Here is a 5,954-nt window from a genome sequence, read left to right as displayed (position 1 = left end):
TCTGTCCTTGGCGAGTGATCGTTTGTCGAACACACGGGTGATTTGAGGAGCTACGGGGTTTGGGGGGACAGAGCTTGGGCTCCCTGGAATCTGGATCCAACCCCGGGTCTGTCACTTCCTCATCGTGCAGTCCCGGGAAGAGAAGAGCCCTCTCCATCTCCAGGCCCCTTAGAGAACCCCGGTCATTCTGACGCCCCAGCTTTCAATGCAGGCCGCCCTGGGTGGTCGTGGCATCTCATGCAGTTGGCCTCTGCCGCCTTCCAGGCCTCCACACTTCAACCACCAGGCGCACCTGTGAGGACGTAAAAGATGCCCAGGAAGCACTTAGCACTGGGCTCACCGTCAGGGCCCCACAACCGGGCACTTTTGTTATTCTGTCCAGTGTTTGCTGACGACTCCCCCTCGCACCCTGGTGTGCCAAGCCCCGGCAGGGTGGAGCAGACAGGTGCCCAGCCCTGGCAGGGACTCAGTGCTATGAAAGTTCCTGCCTGGTAAAGAGAGCGCCGTGCCGCCAGCTCCCACGCTGGGAGATGGGCTTCACAGCTGCTCACTTACCTGAACGGTCAGCACTTCTCTTAATTACCCAGGAGGACCAGCCTCGGGGGAGTGATGCTACGGGGTCTCTTTCTGGCTCACTGGGTCCTATCTGAGATCTCTCTCTTTCTGTTCCTCTCTCTGGGACTCCCCCATCACCACTAGGGGCTCTGTGTGTGTCTCCGGTCCCCAGTCCCTCCCTCAGCCCAGGGCTCTGTCTCTGGACCTCAGAGGCCCTCTCTGAATCTCTCCCCTCCCTCACATGAAAGAGTCTGCACACCGGGGAGGTTCTTTCCAAAGGCCAGATTACTCCAGGTCACATAACTGTTTCCCCAGATTTATCCCTGAACTTTAGATCAGCCTTGCTTAAAAGTGATGACCTTTGCTGATCTCTGTCTCTGGGCGTGCCAGGGAAGGGCCATCTGTCCAAAACTCTTCAGAGTCCCCATCTCCCCTGGCCAGACTGAATCGAACGGTGGAGGGGGCAAGGAGGTGTGAAGAATCTCAAGAAGGAATCTGAGTCACCTGGCCCTGCAGTCCCGAATACTCTTAGAGTTTCTCCAAGTTTCATATGCCTCAGAATTGCCTGGAAGGACTGTTAAAACGGGTTACAGGGCCCAGGTTTCCGATTCAGTTGGTCTACGGTGGGGCTCAAAAATGTGACTTTCTAACAGCTTCGCAGGTGGTGTTTATGCTGCTGATGCAGGGACCACACTTTGACAACCACTGCTCTAGAAAATCCTCTTATCAGATTAATGGCATGTTGGAATCATCTCAGGAATTTGCATTACTAATGTCTGGTTCCCATCCTGAGAAACCCTGATTTAATCAGTCTAGGGCAAGGCCTGGGTATCTGGATTTTTTTTAAGCCCCCATGTGATTCTTACATGCAGTCAAATTTGAGAACCACTGCTCTGGACCCTTGCTACTCAAAGTGTGGACTGGCAGCACTGCCTGGTAATCTATTAGAAAAGCAGGATCTGGGACCTCCTGAGTCAGAATCTGCATTTGACAAATCCCCAGGTGATTCCTGAGAAACCTCAAAGGCCCTGCTCCATCCAGGGACCACACTTTGTTGTTTTTGTTTGTTTGTTTGTTTTAGGTGAAGTATAGTTGATTTACAACAGGGACCATACTTTAAATAACAAGGGTTTTCTGGATCAATATTTCTTAAACTCTAACGAGGGACTTCCCTGGTGGTGCAGTGGTTAAGACTCCACACTCCCAATGCAGGGGGCCTGAGTTCGATCCCTTGTCAGGGAACTAGATCCCACGTGCATGCCACAACTAAGAGTTCACATGCCACAACTCAGCAGCTGGCGAGCCGCAACTAAGGAGACCGCCTGCCGCAACTAAGACCTGGCGCAACCAAATAAATAAATAAATATTTTAAAAAAACAAAAGACCTCTAATGATCACCCAGGAAGTTTGTAAAAATACAGATCCCTAGGCTTCACTTCCCAGATATGTGTGGGCCTAAGAGCACTGCGTTTTTACAAGCATTGCCTGCCTTGCCACAGGCGATTCTGATGCAGTTCTCACTTGCATTTCCCTTGGATTTATCTTACTTTCCTCCACCTAGAGGAGATGGGCAGAAATGACTTCATCTTGACTGTGTGACCCAGGGCAAATGCCTCCTGGTTTGCCAGAGCACCAGTGCCTAGCAAGTTTTAACCACAAGTCATTACCCGTGTTCTTCCAGGTACTCATTCAGCAAAACGGTTACTGAGTGCTTCTTGCTGCTAAGCGCTGGGGATGCAAAAATCCGGAGGGGGAGATTCAAATAATTAAGAAAATGACAGTATACGTGCAAAAGTAAATCCGAATGAACAGGGCTCACGTGAGCACTCAGCACGGGAGGTCAGGGAAGTTTTCCCGCTAGAAAAGACCACTGAGCTGAGATCTGAAGGACCAGTAGGTGTTAGGAGGCAGCCGTGGGAGGGGAACAGGGACTCTCATCTGTACCTTCTGCGGCGTCCTCACAACACCAGGGAAATGGAGGTGCAGAGGAGAATTACTGTCCCACGGTCATGCAACCGCACAGAAGCAGGACAAATACTCCATGCCTCCATGGCGCTTCCCAACCAATTCAGCTATGCGTGATGCCAGTGACTTGGGGCATCGTCTCCCGCTTCCTTCCTTTTCTCCCTTCCTCTGTGTCTCAAAGATATGCCAAATACAGGCACTTGAAGACCGTGCAGCTCACAGACAGGGACCGGCCTGCCCGGCCAGGACCCAAGGGAGGTGGAAGGATGCTCCCAGGTTCCAAGCCTGCCTGCTACGCCCCGTTTCACACGCCTTAGGAGCGGTTACCGCCCACTCGCCAAACTATTGGACACTCTGGGAGGAACGATAACACGGCCAACGAAGAAGAGGGGTGGACCCTCTTTCCCGGCTCCTCCCTACCAGCCCAGGGGCTGTCTTCATTGGCAGATGACTTCAGCCCGGCCCCCGCTTTGAAGGCACCTGTCTTTCTCCCATTAGGTACGCGGCCTCTATCGCCCACTCTCCATGCCTTCCTCCGCTTTCCCCACCCACTTCCTGGACCAGCCAATGACTTCAGGGCAGAATGTCCCCCCACGGCCAATTGAAAACGGCTCCAAACTTGACGGACGACTTCCCGCCCCTGATCAGCCTAGCTCCTCCCTCCGACCAATTGGCTTAAGAGAAGGGGGCGGGTGTATCCAATCAGCACGACACAGGTCTCTGGATTGACGCACGAGTCCTCGCGCTGGCGTGTTGTGCCCCGAGGCGGGAGGAGGTGGAGGAGCGGGGAAGAAAACCTGAGCCAATCCTAGCAGCCCGCGCAGGAGGCCAATCGAACGCCGCGCCTTGGAGAGATTGCCCAATCGGAGAGAGGGGGCCGGCCGCATCCCCGCCAAGAACCAATAGAGCGCGTCCGAGGGGCAAGAGCGACGTGCGCCCGGAGCAATGACGGGCCTATATTCGGGGCTCGGGGGCGGGTCGGCGCCAGAGACGAGAAGAGAGGAGGGGAGGCCTCCTCCGCCGCCGCCATCTTGGACCGGGCCCGGTCAGCTTCCGCGGAGCCATCGGCAGACGCCGCGGCCTCCCTTGAGCCCCGACCCCCGTCGTCAGAACAACCCCGGGCCCACTTCCCCCCACCCCACTTCCGCTTCGCGCCGCTATCGCGATAGCGCCTGGGCCCGGGGCGCGAGAAAAAGGCGGCGGGCGCTCGCCTCCCCCGCCTGTCGCGATACGCTCCTCAGCGGCGGCGCCAGCTCCTGTGGTGAGAGCGTCAGGCTCGACTGGGCCGGACCCCTTCCCCTCCTCCCCTGGCGCCGTCGGCCGCCTTCCCTGCCGCCTTCCGCCCCTGCGACCCCGCCGCCTGTCGCGATATGGCCGCCCCCGGCGCGGCGCCCCCGCCACCGCGCGGCCCCGGCGCTCGCCGTCGGCCCGGCGGTGCGCGGCTCCCCCGCCCCCGCTCCCTCCTGCACGCCCCTCGGCGGCGCCCGGGGGTCCTCCCGCGACCCCGGCCCCGCGCGGCGTCCGCGTCGAGCCCCCGTGGGGTGTGAGGGTGCGAGGTGCCCGCCCCTCTCCGCGTCGGGAGGAGCTGGAAGGATGGAGGCGCCTTGGCCGCAGGTGCCCGCCCTCTCGGGGCTCAGGTGCCTGCCCCCCTCGGCAGCAGCCCCTGTGCTGGGGAGCGGTCTCCGGGCGAGGCTGCCCCCTCCGCGTGGGTGTGGGGCTGCGAGTCCCCTGGTTGAGGACCCCCGTGGCGAGAGGGGGTCAGCCTTCCCGGGGCCGTGGCTCCTCTCTCCGCTCCCCTCCCACCGTGGGCGCCACTCTCCTCTTTGGGGATGGGGTGGGGGATGAACTCCCCTGGAGTGAAGATGCCACCTCCAGGAGTTGGAGCCTCAGTCCAAGTTTACGCCTCTGTAGTGAAAAGTTCCCCAGGTTTAAGGCTCCCACATCCCACAGCCCAGGCCTTACCCCTTGGAGAGCCAGGATTGTCCTCGGCGTTACCCGCTCAGGCCTCCGCTCTTACTTCTTGGGTCTGGGTATTGGTCTCTGGCTTGTTGGTTGTGAGCTCTGCCTGGATCCAGACTCTGCCCACCTCCCTCCCGGTGTGGGCTTCCTCTCGATGTCACTCCCGCCTCGGGGTCCTTTTGGTGGGGCTCTTGAGCTCCCCTGGGTCTCAGGTACCTGGTTCTCTCTTGGTGGCACCTCCCAGGTTCCTGCTTTCTCCACGTTGTTAATGATCTCCTGTTGTGGGCAGCGCCAGCACCCCTGTGTCTAAGCAGGACCTGCCTGTTAGCTCAGGGGCTGTCACCTCCCCCGAGGTTGATGCTCCTGTCCTTTCGGTACTATTTTTTTTTGACACCTTCCGCCACTGCCCTCAGCGTGTAGGCTGTTGCTTCCCTTAGTCTGAGGCTTCTATCTGCATTCACATCAGTTCCTCCACTGGGGTATCATCTTTCCAGGGGTCAAGGATCCCACCCCCTCGGTGCTCCTCTAGGGCTCCTCATTGTGGGTGTGTGAGCTTCCCGGCACTAAAGAACCCTCTTGGTGTAACAGTCGTAGAACCAGGGCTCATCCCGACCCATGCCCACCCTGCTAGAACCCCCTAGGAGTGTAAGACTTCTTAGATCTGAGGTTCTTGTACTGTGAGGTGTGGGGTTTGGGGGCTGGAGTGGTGCCTTTTTCCAGGACAAGGAGCCTCTCAGTGTTGCCTCCTCCAGGGGTAAGGTTCCTGCCTGTATTGGCCACTCTTGAATTTGAGGTGTCTCTGCCTTTCTGCGTGTCCCCTCCTGTGGGACTAAGGACCCTCTCAGGTGTTGGTGCCCAGGGCTAATGCTTCAGCCCCTGCTTGTGATGTCCCACTGGGTGGGACTAGGCTTCTGCCCTCTCCTGAGGCACAGGTTCCTTGACGTGGGGGTGTGAGATCCCCGAGACTTGAGGGGGCGACCCCACTGTTGTCACCTTCCCCAGGACTAAAGATTCCTCTGGTGTAACCTCTCCAAGGTGGGATTTCCAGTCCCCCACCCTTGGTACTGGGCCTCGCAGTGGGGAGATAACTTCCTCCGCCCCAGGACCTAATACATCCACCTTCCGGCCTCTCAGATCTCTGTGTGACAGTGTCAGCAGCCTCCCAAGTTCAGGATGGCCTTCCAGCATCACTTCCCAGCAGGCCCGATCTCCTCTCCCCACAGTACACGGCTGCTGTGTATCGGCACGTGACAGCCCCAGGATCGGGGACCGCTTGGCTTGGTTCCCCAGGACTAAGCTTTCTGCTCCTCCTGCCCCACTCCTCACCAGGCCGCTCCGTGGGGCAGTGTCATCTCCCCTGAGGTGCTGTTGGGGGCTCTTTGTTACTTTCAGCCCCTCACTTTATGGTGTTGGCTCTTGTGGGTCTGGCACACGGCTCACCCTATCCACCCGCTCAGTGTAGGCTCCTTACTCGT

The 5,954-nt window shown here is 58.4% G+C and overlaps 1 protein-coding gene across 1 annotated transcript in view; it reads right to left on the bottom strand.

The window, feature by feature from the left end:
- Nucleotides 1-5,954, bottom strand: part of NLRP12 (NLR family pyrin domain containing 12) — a 726,895-nt gene that overhangs the window by 296,334 nt on the left and 424,607 nt on the right.

This window comes from Phocoena phocoena, chromosome 20 (genome assembly GCF_963924675.1).
Source record: "Phocoena phocoena chromosome 20, mPhoPho1.1, whole genome shotgun sequence".
Classification (NCBI taxonomy): domain Eukaryota; kingdom Metazoa; phylum Chordata; class Mammalia; order Artiodactyla; family Phocoenidae; genus Phocoena; species Phocoena phocoena.
This window is presented reverse-complemented; position numbering and strand designations above follow the sequence as displayed.